The sequence below is a fragment of the Vitis riparia genome, chromosome 16 (assembly GCF_004353265.1).
Source record: "Vitis riparia cultivar Riparia Gloire de Montpellier isolate 1030 chromosome 16, EGFV_Vit.rip_1.0, whole genome shotgun sequence".
In the NCBI taxonomy this organism is placed as follows: domain Eukaryota; kingdom Viridiplantae; phylum Streptophyta; class Magnoliopsida; order Vitales; family Vitaceae; genus Vitis; species Vitis riparia.
Genome location: NC_048446.1, coordinates 10,726,301 through 10,740,809, shown reverse-complemented (window position 1 = coordinate 10,740,809; position 14,509 = coordinate 10,726,301).

Here is a 14,509-nt window from a genome sequence, read left to right as displayed (position 1 = left end):
GTTGTTTCACTCTCCACAACTGAAGCTAAATTCATAGCCGCAACATCCTGTGCATGTCAAGCTATTTGGATGAGGAGAATCTTGGAGAAGCTCAGTCATACACAAGGTAATTGTACTACTGTGTTTTGTGACAATAGTTCAACAATTAAATTATCAAAGAATCCAGTGATGCATGGACGAAGCAAACACATAGATGTTCGCTTTCATTTTCTGCGTGATCTTACTAAAGAAGGAGTAGTGGAATTAGTTCATTGTGGTACACAAGATCAGATTGCAGACATGATGACTAAGCCTCTCAAGCTTAACATGTTTATGAAGCTGAGAGAGTTGATGGGTGTTTGTGAAGTTCCAGATGTAAACTAATTGTTGTTAGCAGTTAGTTTAAGTGAGGGTGTCAAGATTTAAGTTTTTTTATTGTTTTTTTTTTTTTGTTTTAATAATCCCTATTAAGCAGGGTAGTTTTATAAGTAGGGTAGTTTTCAGCTTTAACTTATTCTCTACTCTTTACCACGTTATTTGTTAGTGTAAAACGTGGGCTGTTTTTCTTATCAATTAGTTATTGTAAGGCTATTTTATTAGCTAAGGTTGTTGATCAATAGATGTGGATTTTTCCCAGTTTTCTTCCATTCAGTTTTAATTCACAACATTCTGGTATCAGAGCCAGGTTCAAAGCAGCAACTTTTGTAATTTGTAGCAGCAAGAGAGATGACAACTGAATGGAATTTTGTGCAACCTACTATTCCTCGATTTGATGGTCATTACGATCATTGGAGCATGTTGATGGAAATTTTTTTAAGATCTAAGGAGTACTGGAGTCTTGTGGAGACTGGTTATGTTGAGCCAGAAAGCGGAGCAGTATTGACAGAGGTGCAACAGAAGAAGCTTGATGAGATGAAGCTGAAAGACTTGAAGGTGAAAAATTATTTGTTTCAAGCTATCGATCGAACGATTCTAGAAACCATCTGATTCGTGCCCAACTGGTGTATGTCCTATTGATTGGTGTTCAATCAACTGGTGTGCCTTGATTTCGGTCCTCAGACGAGAGTAATCAACAAAATTTATAAACCTATTTCACCATGTACTAGGGTAGCATTAGCTAGCATAGCATAGTGGCTCTAGGATCGTTCACTAGGTTGGGTTTTCAAATTACAACTGATATTAGTTCAAAACCGAATTGGTGCTTTTTCTTTTCAAGGTTAGCTTTAAAAAAAAACATAAAGATGTTTGGAAAGGTTGGTTTTTAAGTGAAACCAATAATAAAGTAATGGAAATTACTTACAAAGAAAAGTGTTTCTTGGAGTTTTTAGATCACTGGGCTCAGGTTCCTTATACAAAAAGAGAATTCTGGTCACTTGAATCTTTTCCTCGTATTGGGGATTTAACATAGAGTTATTTCCCAAACCGGTGTGGTACAGATGCTTTCTCTTAATGGATTCAAACACTAATTCCCTATCACTGAATCATCTTGCAATGGTTCATACCTCTCACCTTGTATTGGCCATTCAAAGTGATCCTTAACCTTGGATTACCTGTTAAAAGCTCGCAAAAGATAACTAATGGATGTCTCCTTAGAGTCCAAAAGCTTACTAAGTGTTGGCTATTCTAGAAAATCCTACCTTTAAACCACCTCCCAAAGGCTTGCAAGAGATAAACTAGTGTAACTCAATGGACGGAGTTCACTTGCCTTACCAAGTGTTGGCCCAGGTGATTTTAAGGCATTTTAAGTTAACTAAAAAGATAAAAACCATTAATGGGTCACACTTTCTCTTCATTAAAAACTAAAACAACAAAACTTCCATTTTTTGCATTCGGAACCTTACCCAGCTTCCTTTACTCCAAGAAAAAAAAAAGCCTAGCCACTCATCCTCTGGGAAAACATCCTCAGAGTTTGTTTGGCAAGTGAGAAAAATACAATCAAAATGAGTAGGTAAGGCAGAGCAAAGCTCTGTGTATTACTTTCTTCAAAACTATACAAAAGTTGGTCTCTGAGAAAAAACTCCCGAGATATCTTTAAAAGAAAATTACAATAGATTACATAGAAATGTTATTCACACTTTCTTCTTACTTCCTAACTAAGAAATCCTATGATTGGTGGATTACAATGAGAAAATAGGGATTTAAACAACAAATATCTGAAAAAAAAAAATATATAGCAGAGTCGGTCACAAATATCTGGGATCACACAGGTGGATTTCGCAAGTTGAAACATGAATTGTGAAAATTTCACAAGTTGAAAGTGTCCATTTCGCAAGTTGGACTTTGATTTCGCAAGTTGAATTTGTGATTTTGCAACTTGCGAAATCATCTTTCAGCTTGGTGCGGTTGTCTTTCAATGGCCATAACTTCTTTATTTCAGCTCCGATTTGCACACCGTTTGAAGCGATGGACTCCTGACTTCCCAAGCTTCGAAACGATATATTGTGTGTATAAAATGGACTCCAAGAAGTGCTCGAAATGTGTCCTGAAGCTGCTCTCCTCTTTAATTTCTTCATGTTAGATTTGTCTCTCTGTTTTTCCTCCTTGCATTCTTGATTTGGCTTTGGAAAAGGACTACGAAGCTCTAAAGCTTGGATTCTTCATGTAAATGAGCTTCTATTTGCTTTGCCATGGATTATATAGAGCTCTCCCTCAATCTTGGATTGCTTTGGTGATAAAAAAGCTATCAAAAACACCAAAACTTAACACAATTTGATTAGAAACAATTGCAAGGGTCCTTAACATGTCAATTGAGTTAAAAGGTAATAACTACTGCTCAAAAGTGTTTAAAAGAGTTAATTACAAACTATAAAATAACACTTTTTGAGTAGTAATCACTCCCCCCAACCAACATATTGCTAGTCCCTTAGCAATGAATGAGAGAAAAATAAAAATAAACAGTACTATAATTTACAACATCATGCTGATCACTTCAAAAAATTTCAAGTGGCATGATGATCAAACTCTCACATGGAACATTAAAGATATAAAACTCAAACTTCAACAAGAGTTATCAAATAACTTGTCTAATAACAATTCATGAAGAGAAGACATTATGCAAATTTAAGCTTCAAAATAATTTCCACTCCCAAAGGATCGATCCTAACTCTTCCACAAAAATATATGTGTTACTTGTTTGTTTCAAAATATAGTATGCTGAACTAATCTCTCCCCCTAACCTAGTTCTTTTTCAAATCTTAGCAAACTGACAACCTTCAATAGGCTAAGAACGCACCTCTTGGTTCACAATTTTTTTCATTGTAGGAGTACAAAGCTAAAGGTATTGTTTTCTAAATTGTCCATGTAATGGGGGTCCATCGATGACTCCCAACCAATTAAGGTTTAGGGCATCAAGCTTTAAGGATTTTTCAACCACTAACTCCTCGGATTTTACCCCGTACTTTTGAGAATGAATTTTAATACCCAACCACCAACGGTATGTTAAACTCCACCTATTCACCCTTGTAACGAGCATTGAGGTCGGTGACTCTCAACCAATGAAGGCTTAGGGCACCAGGTTTTAAAGATTTTCACCATATACCCCTTAGACCTTGCTCGGGTTTCAAGGCAAGTAAAACATTTTTTTCTTTCTTTCTTTTTTCCAAAGGCTCATTGGCCTTTTATAAGGTGTCCTAACACTATTAAAATGAGGTCAAAAGTACTAAGTCTAAATTTTCCTAAGTCAAGGGGGTGAAATAGTTTTTCATCTTATAATCGGAACCTAGTGTGCACAGTGTGTGAATAGCTTAAAGTGGAAGAAATAAGGTTGAATTCAATAGAAGTTTCAACAATTCATAAACTTTAATAAGCATAATACAAATTCTAAGTCAAGTAAAAAGACAAAAATTCAATTTCTCCCATTTCATTTTGAGAATTTTTCCTTAATAACCATGAAGAGTAGAATAAAAACTTAAAAAAAATTTAAAAATTAAGCAAAAAAAAAACTAAATTACCAAAATAACTTAGCATTAATAGCAAAACTTCTTTCCTCAACTCTCTTCCTCCCAACCAAGCTGAACATTGCCCTCAATGTGACAAGAGCGATTGAAAATAGAGGGAGGAAGTGGTGTCTCCTGAGTGACATGGAGTCTGAGTTGTCTAGGAGAAACAACATGATTCAAAAAAAAAAAAAAAAAAAAAATATGGGTAGAGGAAATAAAATAATAGTATGCCAAGTATGCTAAAAAATGATGTATATGTATTACTTTAAGAAAGTACAATATGAACTGTGAACAAGTAATACATCCAATCCCAGTATATAAAACATAAAAAACATGGGATTACGAGTTCTACTATAATAAGTAAATACAAAAAAGTAGATAGATGACCAGGTAGTGGTGAGAGGATCGTGTGGAGAGGATGGCTCGGCTGTGGTAGTTTAAGTGCTCTGGATCGGAGTCTTGATCTCTACTGTAGTAGTCTCCTCATGGGGCACAGTTTGTTCTGCTAGAAGAGCCACCTAAGATGGATTTGTAGGCTCTGATGGACCAGGCATATCACTCTCAAGTGGTGACAAAATACCCAAATGCTGTTGTATCTGCCTAAGGATGGCAGTATGTTGGGTCTGGGTGGCAATAAGCCGATCCTGATGTGCATGTATGATTGCCATCTATTGGGCAAGAATGCTCTGAGTAGTAGTTAATGTCTACAATGTATGACATAGGCTTCTGAACTCTGAAGCAGATATGGTGATAGTAGACTCAGGTGGAGAAGGCGCTGATGTAGCTGGTACAAAGGAATTGACGGGGGCCCGCACAAGCGGTTGAGCATGTGGTTTGGAGTCTCAGGAGTGGTAGAAGGAGCAGAAGATGTAGCCTCAGGCGTGAGCACTGTAGAAGGTGCTGCAGGGGCAAGTGGTACGATCTCCGTAGGTATTTCAGCCTGCTGTGCCTGCTATGGCTGCTCGTCCTGTGGTATCTCTGGATGTGCTGGCCTAGTTGGGGCTCCTAGAGGTGCAACATAAGCTGTCATATGATTCCATTTGTTGAGAGTGAATATCTCTCAAAAAATGGGTCAACGCTCAAGCTGAGGCTTAGAATGATAGCCCAAATGCTCTAATATCTGACAAAGCAACCTAGAAAAAAGTAGTGAAATGGCATATGCTCTCTGTAGCTTCTTCCTATGGACCTTTTCTTCAAAGTAAAGAAGAGAGGTCATAATCAAATGATGAGGGCCAAAGTAAAAACCCTCTGATATCCTGAACAAGGCCTCTAGTGTAGCTCCTCTCCTCTGCACCATATGCTAAAGTGGAAATATGTTGGAGCGTAGCAGCACATCCAGAAGAAACATCCCAGGCGGAAGCTCCTTCCTAAAAAGAAATGAGCGTGTGGATGTCCCCCTGGACAATATACGGACCATGTCGCTCTGAGAAAAATGAGCCCACTCTCTACAATCTGCTGGACTCACAAGCTCATATGGAATGTGCAGGGCCTCTGCAATGTGTCTGGCTCCTAAGATACCATGGCGTCCATCAATAGTGAAGTGGATAATAGTAGGATCCGGGACGCGATGCGTAGTCATAGACTGAAAAAAGTCTAATGCTACTCAGGGATAAAAGAAATCCCTTTGAGTCATCAGGTACTCCAAATGGTATCTCTGCAGTAGGTGGAATGAATCTCTAGGCTTCGGCTGGTGTCTGAAAGTCTCTCTATCAAAGCATAGCTCGAAGTGGAATGGCCTAGCTCGGCAATCCAAATTTCCTTCTATAGGTGGCTGTGTAACCATAGGTCGTCTGATAATCCCTTCCGAAGTCATCCCAGCAGGAATCTAAGATTCTGTAGTAGGCAGTTGAGGCTATGGAGGTGTTGATGACTCTCCTAGGCCTGAAACTTTGGCTTTCTTTGCAGGAAGGCGATGAATTGATTTCTTGGGGCGCAAATTGCTTGCCCCAGGTGTAGTGGGTGGTCTCATCGTCTCGTACCTTCGCTGAGGAGGACTAGGTGGCACTCCACCCTTAGAAGGTGGAATGGCAGGGGCCTGTGGTGCCTCAGACATGGAATCTCACTGATTCGTGGTTCCCAATTAGTGTCTCAGCTGATTCATGTCCAGCTGGTGTTCCTTGATTGAGGGAGTAATCAACAAAATTTATAACATATATCACCATGCATTAGGATATCTTTAGCTAATATAGCATAGTGGCTCTAGGATCGTTCACTATGAAGGGTTTTCAACTCACAACTGATACCAATTCAAAGTTAAATTAGTGCTTTTTCATTTCAAGGTTAGCTTAAGAAAAAAAAACATAAACTTTGGTTGAAAAAGGTTTTGTTTTAAGCTAACTAAAAAGAAAGTAATGAGAATTACTTATGAAGAAAAGCATTCCTTGGAGTTTTAGGTTCATAGGGGAGGCTCCTCATGCAAAAACAGAGCTTCGGTCACTTGGTTCATTTCCTCGCATTAGAGAATTAACATATAGTCAATTCTCTAACCGGTGTTGTATAGATGCTTCCCTTTAATGGATTTCAGCACTAATTCCCTCTCACTGATGCAACTTGCAATGGCTCGTGCCTCTCACTTAGCGTTTGCCATTGAAAGTGATCATTAACTTTGGACTTCCCTTCTCAAGCTCGCAAAAGATAACTAATGGATGTCTCCTTGGAGTCCAAAAGCTTACCAAGTGTTGGCAATTCTAGAAAATCCTACCTTCAAGTCACCTCCCAAAAGCTCGCAAGAGGTAAACTAGTGCATCTCCATGGACGAAGATCACTTGCCTTACCAAGTGTTGGCTCAGGTGAATTGTAGGTGTTTTAAGTTAACTAAAAATATAGAAATCATTAATGGGTCACACTTTCTCTTCATTAATGGCTGAAACAACAAAACTACCAATTCTTGCATTTGGAACCTTTCCCGGCAACCTTAGCTCCAACGAACTAAAAGCCTAGCCACTCATTCTCTGAGGAATTATCCTCAGAGCTTGTTTGGCTAGTAAGAAAAATTAAATAAATATATACAATCAAAGTAGGTAAGGCAGAGCAAAAGCCCTGAATTTTACTTCCTTCAAAAACTATGCAAAAGTTGTTAGAACAAGCTTCCGTCTCTCCACTTTAATGGAAACTTACAAGCATTAAATATGGGTTTATTTACCCTTTCTTCTTGCTTAAAGACTAAGGAATCCTATGATAGGTGGGTTACAAGGAAAGTTTGGGGATTTAGACATCAAATCTAAAGCAAAAAAATCTCGAAATGTCGGTCGCAAATATCGGGAAGCTTCAGGAGAATTTTGCAGCCATGCAAGAGGGGTGTGAAATTTCACAGCATGAAGGACACTATTTCGCAGCCAAAAGCTGATTTCGCAGCCTTGCGAAATTTGCCTTCAACTTGGAGTGATCGGCTTCCAATGGCTGTAACTCCTTCATTTCAACTCCGAATCATGCACCATTTAAAGCATTGGATTTCTAACTTCCCGAGCTTCGAAACAACAAATAGTATGCATAAATTGAGCTTTAGGAAGTGCTCTAAAAGTGACTGACAGTGACTGTCCTCTAGAATGCTTCATGGTAGATTTCTCTTTGCTTCCCCTCCTTGCATTCCGGATTTGCTTATGGCAAAGGACTTTAAAGCTTCAAAGCTTTGGTTCTTCATGTTTCTAAGCTTTCCATTGCTTTTCCATGGATTCCAAAGAACTCTCCTTAATCTCGGATTGCTTTGGTGATCAAATTACTAACAAAAACACCAAAACTTACACAAAGTGATTAGAAATGATTGCAAAGGTCCTTAATATGTTAATTGAGTTAAAAAGTAATAACTACTACTCAAAAGTGTTTAAAAGAGTTAATTACAATCTATCAAATAGCACTTTTTGAGTAGTAATCACTCTCCCCAAACCGACATATTGCTAGTCCCTTAGCAATAAAGGAGAGAAAAAGTACTAAAAGTAATATACTTTACAAGATCATGCTTATCACTTCCAAAAAATTTTAAGTGGCATGATGATCAAACTCTTACATGGAACATTAAAGAAATATAAACTCAAATTTCAACAAGAGTTATCAAATACTTTGCTAAACACAATGTATAAAGAGAAGGCATTATGCAAATTGAAGCTCTAAAATCATTTCTACTTCCAAAGGACCAAACCTTACTCTTCCACAAAAATTTAAGTGTTAGTTGATAGCTTCCGAATATAGTATGCTGAACTAATCTCTCCCCCCAACCTAGTTTTTTTTTTAACACTTAGAAAATTGACCAAATTCAATAGGCTAAGAACGCACCCTTTTGTTTCACAATTTTTTTTCATTGTAGGAGTACAAGGCTTAAAGGTATTCTTTTCTAAATTGTCCATGTAACGGGGGTCCATCAATGGCTCCCAACCAATTAAGGTTTAGGGCATCAAGCTTTAAGGATCTTTCAACCACTAACTCCTCGGATTTTACCCCAGACTTTTGAGAATGAATTTTAATACCCAAGCACCTACAGTATGTTAAACTTCACCTATTCACCCTTGTAACGAGCATTGAGGTCGGTGGCTCCCAACCAATGAAGGCTTAGGGCACCAGGTTTTAAAGATTTTCACCATATACCCCTCAGACCTTGCTCGGGTTTCAAGGCAAGCAAACATTTTTCTTTCTCTTTTTTTTCAAAGACTCATTAGCTTTTTATCAGGTGTCCCATCACTATTAAATGAGGTCAAAGGTATCAAGTCTAAAATTTTCCTAAGTCAAGAGGGAAATGGTTTTTCATCTTATAATCGGAATCTATTGTGCACAGTGTGTGAATAGCTTAAAGTGGAAGAACTAAGGTTGAATTCAATAGAAGTTTCAACAATTCATCAACTTTAGTAAGCATAATACAAATTCTAAGTCAAGTGAAAAACAAAAATTCAATTTCTCCCATTTTAATTTCAAAATTTTTCCTTAATAACCATGGAGAGTAGAATAAAAAACTTTAAAAAAAATTTGAAAATTAAACAAAAATCAACTAAATTACCAAAATAACTTAGCATAAATAACAAAAAACTTCTTTCCTCAACTCTCCCCCTAACCAAGTTGAATATTGTCCTCAATGTGGCATGAGCGATTGAGATTATAGGGAGGAAGTGGTATCTCCTGAGTGATATCAATTTCGAGTATTGATTGGAGAAACCACATGTTTCAAAAAGAATAAAAGATATGAGTAGAGGAAATAAGAATAAAATAATGTTAAGAGTGATAAAAAAAGTGATAGATTTGTATTACTTTAATTCATGTGAGTACAAAATGAAAACAAGTAATACAAATAATCCCAGTATATATAAAACCAAAAGCATGGGATTTCATAAAGGACATACATAAACGAAATACATAATCGAAATGGATATAAAATAAACTATCAAAATGATCAAATGGTGGGTGGATGATGTTGTGGAGATGATGGCTCAGCTGTCTCTGCTTCCCCTGTAGGAGGCTCCTCAGGAAGCATAGTCTCATGCATGAAAGGAGGGGCCTGTGTTTGCTCTGGTGAGTTAGGAGTGGCATGCTTAGGAGCTAATATAATGCCGAGATGATGCTGAATCTGCCTCAGGATGGCAGTGTTCTAGGCCTGAGTGGCAACAATCTGCTCCTGATGAGCACGAAGGGTTGTGATCTGCTGAGTGAGGATGCTTTGAGAAGTAGCCAATGCTTGAAAGTGTGGCATAGGCCTCTATACTCGATAATGGGTATAACTATCCTTGGCTCAATTGAAGGAGATGGCTCTGATGTAGGTGGAATAATAGGGGGAGGCTGTGGTGTGACCTGAGGAGTAGAGGGTGAAACCTCTGGTGTAGGCTCACTAGAGGCCACTACAGGGGCAGGTGGCTGAGTGTCAGCAGGTATGTCAACTAGCTGCTCTGGATGCTCTGGTCCAACTGGTGCTCCTTGGTCTGCACCACCATAAGCTGTCATACTGGTCCATTTGTCGAGAGTGAAAATCTCTCGACAAATACGTCTACGCTCATGTTGAGGCTCTACTGGGTATCCCAGGTGCTCCAATATCTAGAATAATAGTCTGGGGAAGAGGAGTGGAATGGCATCCGCTCGAAGCAGCTTCTTTCGATGCACCTTCTCTTCAAAGTATAGAAGAGCAGCCATGATGAGTGATTACTACTCAAAAAGTGTTATTTCATAGCTTGTAATTAATCCTTTTAAACACTTTTGAGTAGTAGTTAGTGCCTTTTAACCCAATTAGCATGTTAAGGCTCCTTGCAATTAATTCTAATCAAATTGTGTAAGTTTTGGTGTTTTTGTTAGTATTTTGATCACCAAAGCATTTTGAGATTGAGGAGAGTTTTATGGAATCCTTGGTAAGCAATGGGAAGCTCAGAGGCATGAAGAACCAAAGCCTTGAAGCACTTTTACCATAAGCAAAATCCGGAATGCAAAGGGGAAGCAAAGAGGATTCAGCCATGGAGCATTCTTGATGACAGTCACTGCAGCTACTTTTGGAGCACTTCCTGATGTCCAATTCATGCATACAATATGTCATTTGAAAGCTTAGGAAGTCAACAATCCAATGCTTCAAACCGTATGCAATTTGGAGCTGAAATGAGGAAGTTACAGCCTTTGGAAGACAACTGCTCCAAGCTGAAGGAAGGCTTCAGAAAAGTGCTGCGGAATCAGCCACTTTTGTTGCGAGATATTTCGCAACACTTTTACACAGTGCTATGGATTTCCCCTGAAGCTTCACGCCGCGATGGAAGCCAAACTCCACAAGATGGAAGTCAATTTCGTGAAGGTGTTGAAGCAGCTGGTTGCTATGAAGAAATTTCGCAGCCCTTCTTGTGCACCTGCGAAATTTCGCAGACCTCACTCTTCACTTGCGAAGTGGTCCTGAGTGCTTCCCGATATTTGTAACCGACACTTGGAGATATTTTTTATTAGATTTTTGTTGTCTAAATGCCCAAATTCTCCTTGTAAACCACCAGTGATAGAATTCCTTAGTTTTTAAGTTAGGAATTTGGCAAAATATCATGGAATAGCTGTCATTGTAATTTTGGTTTAAAATGAAGCCCGAGGAGCCTGTTCTGAGGTGTGTTAGAGTGCTGGTTGTTGAATCCTTTGTACAGTTTTGGGAAGGAAGTAAAATACAGAGCACTTGCTCTGTTTTTCCTATATATTCTTGTTTTCTCTTTCATTTTCTTTTTCTTGCTAGCCAAACATTCTCTGAGATGTTTTCTCAGAGGATGAGAGGCTAGGCTCTTTGTCTCTTGGAGCTAAGGTAACCGGGTAAGTTTCCTCATGCATAAATTGGAAGTTTTGTTGTTTTAGTTTGGAATGAAGAGTAAGTGTGTCCCATGAATGGTTTCTACGTTTTTAGTTAACTTAAAACACCTTGGAGTCACCTGGGCCAACACTTGGTAAGGCAAGTGATCTCTAACCATGGAGATTCACTAGTTTACCCCTTGCGAGCCTTTGGGAGGTGACTTGAAGGTAGGATTTTCTAGAATTGCCAACACTTGGTAAGCTTTTGGACTCTTAGGAGACATCCATTAGTTACCTCTTGCGAGCTTTTGACGGGTAATCCAAGGTTAAAGATCACCTTGAATGGTAAGTGCTAGGTGAGAGGCTCAAACCATTGCAAGTTGCATCAGTGAGAGAATTAAAGCTGAAATCCAATTGAGGGATGCATTTGTGCAGCACCTATTAGAGAATTGACTTTATGTTAATTCTCTAATGTGAGGAAATGAAACAAGTGACCGGAACTCTCCTTTTTGAATGAGGAATCCGAGCCCAGTGATCTAAACTCCAAGAAACCTTTTCTTTTCTAAGTAAAATCAGTTACTACTACTTTTGGTTAGCTTAAAACCTTTCCTTTTTTCATTCAAACATCTTTATGTTTTCCTTTAAAGTTAACCTTGAAATGAAAAGGCACCAATTCAGCTTTGAATTAATATCATTTGTGAAGTGAAAACCCATCCCAGTGAACGATCCTAGAGCCACTATGCTATAGTAGCTTTGTCTTTGCTACCCTAGTATATGGTGTAATAGGTTATAAATTTTGTTGATTAATCCCTCAATCAAGGAGCACCAGCTGGACATGAATCAGCTGAGACACCAATTAGGCATGAATCAATGAGATGGTGAGGGCCAAAGAAGTATCCCTCAGAGATCCTATACAATGCCTCCAGCAACACTCCTCTCCTTTGCACCCAATGCTGAAGTGGAAAAATGTTATGGCGAAGGAGTGCATCAATGAAGAACATGTTGGAGGGAAGCTCATTCCTTAGGATGTAATGGCGTGAGGATGCCCCTCTGGACATAGTATAAACGATGTCACTCTGTGAAGGGTGAGTCCAGGCTCGAAAATCCTCTGGACGTGTTGGCTCATAGGGGATATGGAGTGCCTCTGCTATATGTCGAGCTCCCAAAATACCATGTCGTCCGTCTATGGTAAAATGGATGACTGTAGGATCTCGGACCTGGTTTGTGGTCATGGACTGATAGAAGTCCAATGCCACACAGGGATAGAAAAAATCCCTGGGAGTTAGCAAATGCTTCATATGATATCTCTGTAGCAAATGAAAGGACTCCTTGAACTCAGGCTGAATTCTGAAAGTAGCTATGTCGAAACAGAGCTCGGAGTGGAATGGTCTTGCTCTACAATCCAGATTTCCTTCAATTGGTGGTTGTGTGACCATGGGGCGTCTGATAGCTACCTCAGGAGTCATGCCTGAGGGAATTTGAGATTCTCTTGCTGGTGTCTAAGATGGCTGAGGCTTCTTGGCAGGTGGTGGAGACTTTTTGGCAGGCGGTGGAGATGGCGTAGGCTCTGATTCAGGCTCTGAAGATGACTCTGTTAGATCAATTGGTTCAGAGACCTTGGCTTTCTTCTTTGGGGGACCGGTACCTGATTTTTGGCCTTAAGAAGAGCTCGTACCGGCGATGGTAAGTGATCTTCTTGTATTATAACGCCTGGGCGGAAGACTGATAGGTGCTTCCTGGACCGGAGGTGGGACGAGGCGAGGTAGTGGCGGCTCGGAGGTGGAACCTTGGACAGGCGCGTCTCTCAGGATTCTCAAGCGAGTCGATGGGGATGAAGACTTAGCTCCTCGTGTTCTGGCCATGGCGATGTCAGCGAAAACGCCTGGAGATGCGCACGGCTTGCTCAGGCGGAGGAGGCAGATGGGAGGGTGCTCTGGCTTGGATCCTCTTGGTACCTTTTTGAAGTTCAAATGACAGTTTAGAATAGGAAAAATGGAATTTATACCGTTTAAAAGGGACACCAAGGGTCACTGTTCCTTTTCGCAGCAGACGAGACTTTTCGCAGCGAGGAGGCGTGGATTTCGCAGTTGCTGGGCGTTTTCACAGCTAAAGGAATTTTGGCATCATTTTCGCAGCCCATTTCGCAGCCGCAAAACGAGCGTATGGCGCTGCGAAGTGGCACTTGTGTGCTAAAGGGTGGTTTTGTAGCTGCGAAACACCCTTCGAAATGGCGTCTCGGCTGCGAAGTGGAGGATTTCAAGGCATGGAGATTTCGCAGCCATTTCATAGCTGCGAAACGGGTGTACTTGGTTGCGAAATGGCATTAAGAGAAAGCATATAAATGTCAAAAAAATTGGTGCCAACAGGAGTTTAGGTGTCTTGGAATTAATTCATACTAATATTTGTGGTCATGCCCTACGACTTCTTAGAATGGTCAATAGATTTTATTACTTTCATAAATAATTATTCTCGTTATGGGTACCTATATTTGATTCGTGAGAAATCTTAACCATTGGACATTTTCAAATCTTATAAAGTTGAAGTTGAAAATCAACTTGGAAAGAAAATTAAAGTCGTTAAATCAAATAATTATTCTCATTATGGGTAATATGGTAGATATGATGGATCGGGTGAACAACGTCTAGGACCTTTTGCGAGATACTTACAGGAATGTAACGTTGTTCCTTAGTACACCATGCCAAGGACTCCAAATCAAAATGGTGTATCTTAGAGACGAAATCGGACCCTGAAGGATATGGTAAGAAGTATGATAAATCATTCTTCTTTGTCAGAATCACTTTGGGGAGAAGCCATAAAAATTGCAGTTTATATCCTTAATCGAGTTCCAAGCAAAGCAGTAGCTAAAACCCCATATGAACTATAGACTAGAAAGAAGTCTAGTATTAGGCCTCTTCATGTTTGGGGTTGTCTAGATGAGGCAAGGCCATATAGGCTTAATGAAAGAAAACTAGACTCAAGAACAGTAAGCTGCTACTTTGTTAGATACTTAGAAAGGTCAAGTGGTTTTAAGTTTTATGATCCATCAAGAAAAAATCCTTTTTTGAGACAGGCAATGCTAAATTCATCGAGTATGTTGAATATGGTAGGATTATTGGACTTAGGAGCTTTGTCTTTGAAGAGGAATATGTTATTATTCCTACAATTGCAACTAAAAATGATTAGATAACTATGTTTGACATTATTTAGGATGCATATCAAGAAAATCTAGACACTCTTGAGTTACCTCTTACTCATAATGAAGAACCCTCTCCTATTCATGAGAAGGAACAATAACAACCTCAATTGGAAGTGCCATTAAGGAGATCTACTAGGGAGAGAAGAATGGCGATTCCAGATGATTACATCGTGTATCTCCA